We start from the raw sequence: 13,774 nt of genomic DNA, 5'->3' as shown, positions 1-13,774 counted from the left end.
CTTGACAAGGTGTGAGGCATATTGGCTGCACATGCAACCAACCACTGTCACGCACAGGGAAGCCTTTTCAACAAACATCTCAACCAGAGCATGGTTGGTGATGCATACGATGCCCTGACAAAAATGAGCAGAAGCAAGTTATTGCAGTCTGCAGCAGAGGCTTCTGGCACTGGGGGCTTGAGGAGGATGAAGTTAGCTCCAGCTGAGCCCCAGATGTTCAGCCACAGCTTATGATCCTGCACTCACTAGCAAGCTGGAGAAAAGTTGATATCAAACCTTCACCAGTGGTGTCTTTGAACACTTTTTAGTTACAGCTTGAAGTTAATCCACTGGAGGCCTGTACCTCCAGTGCCATGGCTTGTAGTGTAAGAACCTTGGATCTGGACAGCTCAGTGTTCCCATGAATTATTCCTCCTTTAAAGTAAGAGGTAGCAATTATAATTAGAAACTTTCAGCTACACTATCACATTGCCTAGATGTGTGCTTTACTGTGCATCGCTGCAATGGCAGAAATGTCATGTTGTTTGCTTGTGCTTCTGTCCTTCCCCTCTGCTGCGGAGAGTATCTGCAGTGAGAGCAGGGAAGAGATTTATTTTTTGGGTGATATAAAGTGAGTGGGGAACAGTGAGAACAGAACTGCTGATTTGACCTTGAGGGCTGGGAGAAACCATAACACACAGTCTGTATAAAGTTTCCTCTTGAAGAAAAATAATAATAATAATAAAAATCTTTTTGTTCCTCCACCAGAGAAGACTATAAAAATTTGCTCCTGCAAAGCTGAAGTGGATTTCACAGCCAAAGCGAGGTCATTCAGAAACTGTTGCCAGGTCAAGTTTTCACAGTTAAAGAAGGATCCAGAATGTGTAAGAAAACACAGCCCTAGACTTTCCACTTTAAACTGCTTCTTGCCTGAGCTATAAGGTGCAAAGAAGAGAGGAGGATTGAGGAGACTCAAGTGACAGGACTTGGATGACTTGTTTATTTAGAAAATCTTTGCATCTGCTCTTTTGAGTAAAGTTCCCATTGCCTTTTTTTTTCCCCCCTCCATTATCCAGCTGTGTAGCACAAAGCATGAGCAGGTCAACAGCTTTGCCGAAGATCACAGAGTGAGTCAGTGGTTCTGGAGGGATCAGAGCCAGGACCCCACTGTGTGCCAGTACTTTGTGCTTCCCTCTGGTTTTAAAATTCATTTCAACCCCAGGTGTTAAAACAAGGTGAAACAGGACAAATTCCAGACTCTGACTTTGGCAGAGGCTTATGAAGGACACATTGAAAATGCCACCACAATGCTGTGACACTAGACACTGCAGACTGAAAGGTGCTCAGTCCTATTTACACTTAAGGGTATGGACGTTTCCATGTCCCCATAACTTTACAATAGCTTTTCAACCCGCTGGTCCATTTCAACCCAATCTGACAGTGCTGCAAGGTGCTCCAAGATGGAACATTTCTATAGCTTTCCTGAAAACTGGCAACCAGATAAAGGAGAGAGCTGGAAACTGACTACCTGCTATAGGAAAAAGTGTTCACTCGCAGCATTGGCTATCAGCAAATTGCCCGCCGGGGGGGGCACAAACCAGAGGTTGTGACTGACTTGCACAAGCAAGTTAAAGAGGGCAGGGCCTCAAGCACCAGCATGTGACTGTGCTATCTGGCACACTCCTCAGCACAGCTGTCATAGCATCTTCGAAGCCTTCAGATGGGGATCACTAGGCAAGAGACATGCCCAGGCGTAAGATGGGTGATATCTTCCTCTTTCAGGATGGACACACACACATTGAAGAGTCCCATGCACGTGATCTGACACTTGGATCCTCCAGACTGACACTGGGTGTTCCTTCTTTTTCCTGACAGGACAATTAACCAATTAAAAGTGATTTTCCCCCCAAATTATTATTTCTTTTGCTCAGGTTAATCAAAGTTCTGGCTATACCTTTTAATTTCTGAAATGGATAGGAAAAAATTATTTAGAGAACTGTTTTGAGGTATTTGGGGGAAAAAAGAAAACAACCCTGACTATTCTGCCAATAGTGGATCTCGATTTGTTATTGTAGGGTCACTCAACAGTAATGGCTGGCAAGGGTGAAAGTAATTTGCAAGTCCTGAGCTATGCTGATTAATTGTGGCCAAGCTGCGCAGCAATAGTGGTGTCTTTTATTGGGAGGTCACCAAAGGGTACAGGGCTGAACAGAACGGATCATTACTGGAGGGCTGCTGGTTAACAGGAACTATAGAGCTGTTTATGAACAGGGGGCTCGGCTGGTCTGAACAGGATATTCATGAAGACTGCACTACAAAATGGTTCGTTGTTGTGGTCATGCGCTCTGGGCTGCTAATATTCGTGGGTGCACTTGTGTGGGCATGTTCAGTTTATTTAGAAAATAAGGGCATTGAAGCACTTGTTTTCTAAGGAGGAAAAAAAAAAGGCAGAGAGTAAGAATTACACCAACTGTGCAAATATTGAAGAGAAAGAAAGGATAATGCCTCGTTGTCCTTTTTACAAGTCTTTAAATGACAAAGCAAAATATGTAAAATGCTGGGCAGAGCTGTGCTCACCATCGCCTGGGGTCCCCAGCACAGCAGAAGGCTGCTAAACCAATAATCTTGTTTTCCTGACCTTGCAGCCTCCTAACAAATCCTTTCTACTTTAGAAGAATTGGTTTCAAAGAACTAGGCAGTGTAATATGGTACTCTGGTAATGTCCTCATTTAACAGATTCAAGGCCAAATCCTGCTCATGCCTTCACTGGCAAGGTCCCATCATTTTTGGCGAGATTGCTCTGGCTGAGAGCAAACCATGACATTTTTCCCATTAATCTCATTCCTCCTTCCCACTGTATTTCATTTTACAGTGCCCTGGAAATTTGGAAACCTGTATGTCTTCAGCCATTTGTTGTACAAGAAATGTAGTTGCTTAACTAATCTTTTCCCTCAACAGAACCTTTTTTTCTGGTTTTTCTTTGGTTGTATTTTGGTTTTGTTTTTTTTCAGAGCTGGCCCTACTATCTTATGGAAGCTGGTTATGGTAGAGAGGAAAAAGATTAGTGGTGGTAACTCAGCAGCCACACGTATCATGCTTGGTTAAAACTGTAGACAGGCGGCTCCAGGAATAGGAGTCCCAAGTCCAAACTTTGCCTAAGGCCACTCTCCACCTACCCCTTCAGGTAAAAGAGCAGCCTTTCTGGCTCGTCTACCAGCTGGAACATGACTGACTCTAAGACATCCCATGCAGGCTGCAGCTGTACCAAGGAGACTGCAGCCACCCACCCCTGTCTGGGCCTGGAAGCTGAGCAGCCATCAGCCAAAGGGCTCCTGAGCCTACTGGAAAAGCAGTGGAGTCAAAGGTGCAAAAACGAGGCTGTTTTGGAGGAAGGACTGAACGCATTAGCCTTGCAAGCACTGAAGCAGTCACCACTTGGTTAACTGACACTGGAAAAGACAGGATTTCTCAATACCCACCACAACTCTCAGATCTGGGGGCATCTCAGTTCCCCCCACACCGTGAAAGAGCACCACAGCTACTTTCAACCAGACAACCAACTTTTAAATGTATAAGGAGAGGTGCAATGGAGTCTGCAAGGACAGTTACTTAGGATGTGCAGGGTACTACATTCATTTGGAAGAGTTGTTTTCATTTCTTCACTGTGAGAGTGGTGAGGCACAGGAACAGGCTGCCCAGAGAACTGGTGGATACATTGTCTCTGGAAGTGTTCAAGGCCAGGTTGGATGGGGTTTTGAGCAACCTGGTCTAGGTGGAAGGTGTCCTTGCCCATGCCAGGGTGTTGACCTTTAGTGTTCCTTTCAACTCAAATTATTCTGTGATTTTATGAGTGTGAGTAAAGTTGAGGATGAGATGGCGGAAGGATAGAGATGAAGGTCTTACAGGACTCTCAATGTGACCTCCTCCAAAATCTCTCACACTGCACTTGAAATACATTCAGATTTAGGAAGGTTTCAGTGGACAGTGAGACATAAAATACAAGATCTGAAAACTCTCACCATACTCTGAAAAGATGAAATTTTAAGAGGCAGACAGGAAGGTCATCAAGAAAGAGATGGGAAATCAGGCAACATGCTGTTCACAGACTTGGAGACCTCAGAAAAGCATCAAGGATTTGGCAACAAGTAGTGACTTCAGGCAGACCTAGAGTGCAGAGAATAGCTAAAGGAGCCAGTCACCTGGGAATGCTGCTACAGTAAAGTTTACACTGGATCAGACTGTCCTCAGGGATTTCTGCAAGAAGATTGAAGAGGCTGCTGAAAACCCCAGAAAAAAAATGCAAAAGGGTCATAAAAATGAAGGCACATGGGAGGCATGATTTTTTTCCTTTGGCCTAAATTTGTGCATTGGCTTTTGTTCACAGATGAAGTTCTTGTCCTAAGGAAGATTCCATCACTCTAGTACATGAAAGCTGGCAGAGTTGGCATCATTTCCAGGATGCTTGTTGACTGTGCTCCTTCCTAATATGACCTTTCAACACCAAGAAAAGGCTCTCTGTCTTCCTTATGTTGCAGGAGAGGGAGATCCCTGCTTCTCTGCCTAACTCCATTGTAAATTGCCTGGTCTTCATGGCACTGTTCTCTCAGTCTACCCTTTAAGCTGGTCCACATTTTGCTTGAGCCCTCAGCCCTCTCTTGCCCATTTTGTGAACACTGGTTCAATCTCAGGCTCCTATTTGGAACATAAAAATTAACTGCCTTAGTGGAAGCCAAATATTTTAAGGCATCATTTATAGCAGACTTGTTCCAGACAGAGGGATGGTGTCCAAAGGTCCACAGATCCCAACGGAATGTGAGACCCACAGCTATGCAGAAGCTCTCTTGGAATTTTTTTGATAAGAGAGCTCTGCTTTCTTGCCCTGTTGCCATTACCTTCCTCTTGGCAAGCAGCATGCAGTTGGTTGGCATTTTCCTGAGACCATTGCAAGCAGTGCCTTCAAAGACACGATGTCACGTGTGCCGGAGCACGACTTCGGGTTGAGCGAGTTCCTGTCAGCTTAACATGCAGGGGGAATACTGAATTAATTCCTGATGCCGACACACACATCCCAACACAAAGATGACACCCACCCACTGCCATGAGTGTGTTGAGTCACCACATTTCCCCAGGCTGCAAAAGCACAAGACTCATATGCTCATATGCTGTTTCCCAGCAGAGATCCATGAGGGCACTGGCTCCCGCTGTGAGACCCATGTGCTTTGCTCAGCCTGCCAGTGACTTTTCTGAGGCATAAGTGGGTCTGACTTTTTATCTCCCTCTCTCTCAGCCATCATGGCATGGCTGTGAAGGAAAAATACGAAGACACCAGAGAAAGCCACGTACCTGCCCTAGGTTGTGAAACTTGGTTCATAAGAGCCTGTGGAGTCTCTCCTCAAAAAAAAAAAGGGAAGGGGAGGGGAGGTGGGGAAGGGAGAATTGATAGGTTGAACCAAGTTCAAGACTTTGATGTGTACTCTGAGTTTGGGAGCCCAAGAGACAGTTGCACATTGGATGCCTCACTATTTCTGTACTGGGCACAGACTCTGTTTTCTCTCACCACCTTCCTGGATTGTTGCATCTGTTCTTATTTCAACGACCTTTTATAGGCATATGCTTTAATACTACTTCTTATGCATCTACTTTAATACCACTTTTGTATTATTTCTTTTAATACTGAGTGAAACAATGGTAAGTTTTATGGGCCAGTCTCAATGCTATGGACTCGTGTGTTCCAGGGCTGTTCACCAAATGATGGCAAGGACTCTTACTGGGGCATCCAGGAGCAATGCTCTGCTCTGCCAGAGAGGCAGCAGGGCAGAAAAGGGAGCTGGAATGCTTCCTAGCAAAACCAAGAGGAAGAATGCCTTGTTCACAGGGTGAAAATGCCTTCCCTCACCAAGGAAGTAAATGAGTTAGAGTAGCAGACTGGTAGTGGGGCCCTGCCGCTCTTCCTCTATGTACTTTTGTTACTACTGTACACGGGAGAGAACAAGAGGATCACCACTGCAAACAACCATTTTTCAGGAGTGCCAGGGAGATGTATCCCTGGTTTACAAACACCACTTGGGTCTCTCTGCTGTGATGGCTGTGCCTGTCTATCTTAAGGGAGCCAGCAACTGGAGAACAGAAGAGGAGGATGAAAAAAGGGGAGGTAAGAAGGCTGTTGGTCCTCAATGGACAGACAGAGAAATAAATATTACCTTTAGGATCCTGGGGGACAGGTAAATTGTAGGAGAAGCTGTAATATGCCATAAAATTAATATCTTTTGTTGAGGCTGTGATTTGTCACAGGCAGGAGAGTTATGAATTTTAGTTCAAGAGATGATACTGGTTTTGCTTACCCTTGAGGATAAGGATTCACAGGCTGGAGATAAAGTGAATGTTGTATAAAAATGTTTTCCCCCTGGTAAGTGGGTGGTTCTGTTCCTCACTGAGGGGCCTGTGTGATATGCAGCTTTAGGGAGGGCATTTGGTATAAGATATAAAATATATCACATTACAGGTGAGAATATGTGGGATCCAAAGCTTTTGGTGGGTCTGAAGTGAGACAGCTCTGAAAATGAAGATAACTGGGTCAATGACAAAATGTGTTATTTTAATGCCTTTGAGGTTTTGCTTCCGATGAGTCTTTGGGTCCTCACACCTCTGACTTAGGATAGAAGAGAGGGTGTCAAGCAAGAAATGTCAAGCAAAGGCAACAAGAGGAGATAGTAGTAACTTCAGCTGTGGTGCAAGGGAGATACTTGTCAAGGATTTCAGGACTGCAAGAGACTTAGGAGGATAGTGGCCTCAGAAAGAGGCAACAGAAGCAGAGGCTGGTTGAAGAAAAGCCAAGTGCCTTTTGACATTTCTGTTCTTTTCCCTAGTTGCTACACCCCTCCAAATAAATAATTATCCTCTGACAAATCAAGAACAGCCTGACTTGCAGAAGCTACTCCAAATTTCTGGGTTTATCCATTAGATCTACCCATGCAGGACCATGTTCCTGGGAGGTTGGAATGAGGCACAGCTCAGCACAGAGCCACAAGACAGCACCCCTTAATACTTTTTGCCTAAAGTCACAGCTTAGACAGTCACCACTAGTCCTGCACCCCACCTCTTCTGTGCTTCTGATGTCAGGGAACTGGGTTAACAAAATTCAGCCACAGAAGAGCTGGCAAACTGGCCAGCCAAGCTGGGGTCTGTTTGTGGGAGCAAGCTCTGCTGTGGAGGGAGCGAAGCCATCCACCCTCCCTGCACAGGCACATTGTCCTTTCTATCCCACTGGGGACAGAGGTGTCCCAGCAGCAGCTGCAAGACACAAAGGACTTGCCATAGAGGAAAAGCAAAGGCCAAAATACATGCACAGGTTGCCCTGCAAGAGCTGATCCCCCTGCTTTTCAGCAGTGTAACCATCTGGAAAAGTATAATTATTATAAATGTAATAAATAGTGATCTGGGAAGATTTTAAACTTTCTCTCCCTATTCTTCTTATCCCCCCACCCCCCCCCCCAATATCCCTCCCCCTCACACACACACCCATCCAAACTTTCTAGTTGTGCTTATTTTGGCAACGTTAAAATAGTAATTTGATGCAAACTCTGGCCACAAATCCAATGGAGCTTGATGGGCTTTAAACATGGGGAGAGGGGATAGGTAGGGGTGACGGCTTTAGTAACAGTTCCTGGAGAAAGGCCATTGATGTGTTTTCATTACTCGGAAGAAGAAAGCCAGAAAGAAAACAAGTGGTAGGACAGCCATTAGAAAATAACTATGAATAATTATAGAGTGGGGGTAAGGAGAAGTCCAGGGAATTACTTCAGGGATATAATCATGAGCCCACATCCAGGCCAGTTACTGGTGGCTAAGAAGAGGATGTATCCAAGCAGGGTTTGGAGGGCCCCTCTGGTTTGAGTCCATCTCTATCCAGTCATGCATGAGCCTGCATCACCTTCACAAAACCTGTTGTCCCTGGTGTCTCAGCAGGACTCAGAAATGCCACACGTGTTTCTGACCTTACAGCACTCTGCAGACCTTCAGGGATCAGGCTCCATGCATGTGTCTGGAACTGAACAGAGATAGGACACTTGCCTTTCACACTGGGGAAGCTGAGGCTCTATGCTGCAGCCTGGATTAGTTTGATGAGGATTGTAACTGTCCTTTGAACAATATGACTGCTCATTGTGGGTATTTAATGAAGACAGCTGCACACAGGCATTACACCAGCAGAAAGCTCTGCAAGAAATCAAGGTGTGATAGTCACAGGCAGGAGAGACTTTTCCCTGTTCAAAAGGACTATAAATGGTAACAGCCAGTACTTACTATCCCCAGATTCCAGAGAAGTTTGGATGTCCCTAGGAACTTCTGCAGCACCTGAACAGAAGAGAAAGACTGGTTTTTGAGAGCTATTCAGAATCAGGCTATAGAGTTTGCCTCCTCATCCCTAGAAAGCCTCCAAGCCATCCATACACATTCACATTAATGGTGCAGTCAGGCACTCATGCATGAGACTCTCCATGAGAATTACACCTCCATGCCCTTTGGACAGGTGTTTTGGTGTGTTCCTGGGGGTGATTATGATTTAGACAAGAACATTTCCAGGTACGTGGCAATGTATAAAGAGAGGAAAAGCCCAAATCCATCTTGGCTCAGGCACAGGAGGAGACGGGAATCCAGAATGGTTGAAAGATGAAAAATGAAAAAATAAAATCAGCAGGGCTCCAAGAGGTTATTTTCATGCCAACTCCTCAGGCACTACGCAAAGGTTCAGGAATGAACGTGCACAGAGCAGGTTTGGAGGGAGGTGATGGTCACAGTTAGGAGTCATCTCCTCTAGACAGAGTACTTCTTACTGTTGGCTCATGGGGCCAGACAGCAGGTACATGATCACAGAGGTAAAGGGCATCCCATCTCCACCTAGCATACCCTGTAAGGGATTTCTGGATTGTCAGTCAGCTCCAAGCATATTTTCTACCCTAAATCATTACCCAATGCTCACAACAGAACACACTAACCCTCACAGTGGCAGAAAGGAGTATCCTTCTTAGGAGAATTTCTTCTTCTAGGAGGTGTCCTTCTCCTGTCACAGCAACAATCTATCGTATTTCTGTGTCCCACATTCACCATGGCATCCACATGCACAGAAGTTTCTAAAGTGCCTCAGTCTATGCCAGAGACACACAGGAATCCCCTGTAGTTTACTGTGCTACAAGGTAAATAATTAGACAAATACCTCCAGAAGACAGCAGGCTAGGGCATCTGTTCAAGTTCCCCAGAGATCATCTGAATTTATACTCTTCCTTTTATTTACACTACTTTTTTCTCCTGTTATTGATGATGTTTCTCATTTGTCTTTATTAGATGCAGGTGTTTTCTGCACTTCAGCAGGGAGCACTTTCCCTTTTCAGCCAATTTCAGATCTATGTTGTGTCTCAGTCACCTTTTGAGTGTGACACTGGAGAGGCAGAGAGAGAGAGATACTGGGTTTTGCTGCCTCAGCAGAAGTATGTTAAAGTGTTTCAGTGATTCAACCAGAGTATCTGCCTGAGGCCAAAGGAGAAGTATTGTCTGAATCTAAAACAATTAATAATAAAAAAACAACGTGGGCAGCACAGAGCAAAGGAAGGTGAGGTGGAAAGCAAGCGATTTTCATGGAAAGCAAGCAAGGATTTTCATGGAAAGCAAGGATATTTCCAGCTTGCAGAGCACCTTACAAGATCTCCAGCCACTTAAAAAGACAGCCGTTTAAGCCTCCCACCAACCCCCACCCCTGTCCGCTCTAAGACACAGAAGCCTCATCAGCTCTGTTGCACAGACAGGGGAAACTGGTGCTACTTTTGCAACTCCCCTCCAGTCATCCAGTCTCTCTCCCCAAAGCCAGACTGCACTTTCCCGATACCCCAGGGAAGAAGGAACATACACAGGCCTGTGACTACGGCATGAATGGCCAGTGGGGCAAGAGAGTCACAGCACCTGCTTGTTGTTGGGCAATGCATGCGTGCAGGGTGAGAAGGACACTGACCCATTCACCCCGCACTCAGGGACTCCTCTCAGGTCCTTCGAGAGCCACTAGCAATGCAATGACCTCTGCTCTCCACTCTCGTCAGAAAGGTGCAAAGGGGAACCTCTGTTGTCTGCTCATGATGAAACATCTGTCTTTTCCCTGTTAGCAAAAGAAACTAATTTCGTCTGTGCTCAGGCAAGAGGAATCTGAACCCTGAGCTATTTTTGCCTGTATCATTTAAACATCCAGCATAGCCTTTATGCTTCAGTTCTTATGAAAGACTCTGAGTACCTCCTCATGCCCAGGATCTGATGTCCCTCACTTAATGAATCCCTCCCCTTTGCACCCCAAGCTGATTCGTGTGGGCCACTGGGAGATGGAGGCACCCCAGATACCACTCACCACTGGAAATCTTGGCAGCTGAGCCCTGATAATGTGTAACAGAGCCAACACAGCCCCACAAGAACACCCAGGCGCTGATTTTGTGGGGCAAGACTCCATTTCTATGTGCGGTTTAAAATTGATACCCCCATGAGGCATGTTAGAAAGAAAAACATTGATGCTGTCTTCACTGGAAGCATCGGTTGCTTGTTTTTTTAGTGACACAGAAAGCTGCTTGCAAAGAGATAATCTCATTCAGCCTAGACCCTTGCTGGACGTGGAAGGAAGTCCTTGAAGGTGACTATCCAATGTATCCAGTATGCCACCTAGCCCTCGCTAGCTCCACTACATCTACTGCTGCAGGATGGGCTGCTGGATCCTGCTGGAAAGGGGCTCCCAGCATGAAGCTTGCAAGCACTTGCTAGGGTTATCATGGCAAGTAAGAAGGCACTGTCCAAGGGAAGAACAAATATCTTGGGAAGAAATCGCATTTTACTTTTGACACTCAGTGCTGTCTCCATGCAAAGTGAAATATCATGTTGATATCTGCACCTCCTGCTGTTGCTCATCTTTCTTTTCTGCACTTTTGTCTCAAACTTTTCCCATCAGTTCCACTATTGTTGCTTGTCACTTTCCCCTGGAAGAATTGAAATATCAGATTTTCTGTCAGAATGATGCTTCAGGCACCTCATTTCACAACTATTTGGTGTTTTTTAATATTTACTCATGAAAAAAAATATACATTCGCCTGTAAATGCATTATTTTGCTAATGTGTTTCAGACCTACAAAAAACACAGTGGTTTTGGAGGGAGAAGAAAAAAAAATCTCACTTTTGTATCTGCAATTCAGCTCTTAATCTTTCTAGACTGCCTGAATTTTTCTGATATTCTAAGTGCCTCCAAAACACACAGATTAGCCCAAACTGACTAAAGTATGTGTCCCAGGCTCTTTATCATACCCAGGAAAGACTGTGCTTTTGCACATTACAGAGAGTATCATAATGAAGTGTGACATATCTGAGAAGTTAAGAGCAGTAACTGCTTTCCAAATAATTATTTCTCTCTAACAGAGCCTTATGCAACACACAGAGCCTATAGCAATGAAATACACTAGAAGATACTAATAGAAACCTTGGTTTCCTCTGGACACTCTCTGTTCACTCCCTTGAAATAAGAGAGCATGTCTTATAAACACAAAACATGACTGCAATTTCCCTTGGAAGAACACAAGCTAGAAGAAACGTGATCTTTGTTAACTGCAGGATCTCCTACAGCTCACAATCAGCCATACGCTGCACACTGTCCCGTGGCTGTATTACATTCCCAGGGTAGTGCGGGGTTTTCTTGGTGTCAGCAAAAGATGCCATAAAGACAGACTGTGTGGAGAGCATGGAGAGCATGCATCAGGAGCTCAATTGCAACTCCATCCCAGGCGGTGGGCCCAAAGATCCCCATGGTTGAGACTGTTTTCATAAAATGGGAGAAAATCTGTCATCAGGGCACATCTCATGGCTAAAGTCTTGTAATCTTCTGGCTGAGGATATGACTCGGTTTCCAAGCAAGCTTTTGTGGGATGAATGTCCTCACAGCAGAGCCTAGGAGTGAAAAGAGGGTGGCTGCAAGACACCTTCACACCAACCTGGATTTTGGCCTGCTTTGAAAACCCAAGAGAAAGTTCCTGGGCACCCCTAAATTAGAGCAGCTTTCCCTAGGATCCCTCAGAGGATCTCTGCCCCATGGCAATCCAGCCGAGCCCAAGCCTCCCATGCCAGGGCTTGCAGCTGGGCTTGATGGAGGCAGTTCTATACATGCCTCACCATTTTGTATCTTACAGGTTGGAGTGGGAGTGAAACATCTCCTCCACCCCTCTACATACTCTTGCTGTCTCTGTACCAGGGCACACTGTTTCTTAACAGGGTAGAGGGGAGAATGAGGAAACCAAATTCTCTCCCACCCTAAGCCCTCTCACAAAGTGCATCCAGATCTTCAGGTGAACAGTGCGCGCTCTCTGCCTGGTGCTATTTTCTGCAAAGCACCTCCTCAGACCAGTGGCAGATTCTCATAAAAAACAGAGGCAGGATGCAATTAATATGCTGTAAAACTTCTAAGTGTCAACTAGAGAAACCATTTAAAAATACTTCTAGATAAAATCCCTGGGGGATGCTTTTCTTTCATTAAAGATGCCTATTTTTTTGCAGTCAACTGTGATTTAAGCAGAGATTCAGCTAGTATTAAATAAAATCCCTGGCAAAACCTGTGATAGAAAGAAAAGCAAAAAAACTACCCAACCAAGCTTAGAAATGTGGCCTTTTTTGAAGGGCAAGGGGTAAGAATAGGAGGAATTTGATCTTTACTACTGAGTCCACGTGGGGTAGAACAGCAGTGAAACAAGGAACACCTGAGAGGTGCAACAAAAGTTTTAAGCATGGAGATTTTGGTGAAGAAGGAGTTAATGCTTTTAAGCAACCATCCATTCTTCTTACCGTAGATAAGGGTGCATTCTAGTGGCAAAATCCATGCAATGCAGCTGCATAGACGACTGATGTAAAAAGAAACCTTGGGAATATGAAGCTTTGGAGGAGCGTGTGACTTAGTAGATGCCCCCGTGCTTGCGCTTCTGAGCAGACTCCCACCCTTAGCTCAGCTGGGTTCAGCTCATTCCCCTCTTCAGGTGTAACCCCTGAGCACAGCTGCCGGGCTGGCCGCGGGGCTGCACACCCCAGTGCTGGAGATTCCCTTCCCCACGTTTCCAGCTTCCCCGCTCCTAGCGATGAACGAGAACTAGGAGACTCAAGTGAGAGGGACCCGGGGCCGGGAGAAGAGTAACCCTGAGGAATGCAGCGGTGCTGGAACAAAAGACAACAAACCCAAAGCTGCACAGGGCAGGGGATGCACACTGCAAAGTACCTTTTTTTTTTTACCACCTACTTCTTTCTTTTCCCTTTCTATTTTGTGCAGGGCAAAAGGCAGAAAAAGCTAAAACGTGCAAATTGGACTTCACATGGCAAAATTCCCCTTGTTTTCTAGTATGCCCTAAGCAACAGCGAACTTTTCCGAAGAGGAATCTAACATAGTTTTTCTAAGCAGCCCAGCCTTCCCTTTCGCTGACTGTCCGGCCGCGTTAACCCTTGCTGATTAAGGGTGTCAGGGGCACACCCTGGCACTGGGCAAAGCCTCAATGCATTTTTAAAGCTAGCCCAGGAGCAGTGGGACAGGAGAGGAGAGCTGGGCACCCTGCACACACAAAGGCTCCTTCCTGAACCCAAAAATTGCTCCCTGGCAGGCACCCAGCCATCTCCTCCTGTGCTCTCACCTTTGGAGCTGATGGGTGCTGTGCACACCAGCTTCCCCTCCGAGGCTCCCCAGCCTTTCAGCTATCCAGGCAGCAAATGGGGGTCCCTGCCCCACCAGCACAGGGTACAGCATGCAGCA

Source organism: Pithys albifrons, chromosome 8 (genome assembly GCF_047495875.1).
Source record: "Pithys albifrons albifrons isolate INPA30051 chromosome 8, PitAlb_v1, whole genome shotgun sequence".
Lineage (NCBI taxonomy): Eukaryota > Metazoa > Chordata > Aves > Passeriformes > Thamnophilidae > Pithys > Pithys albifrons.
This window is presented reverse-complemented; position numbering follows the sequence as displayed.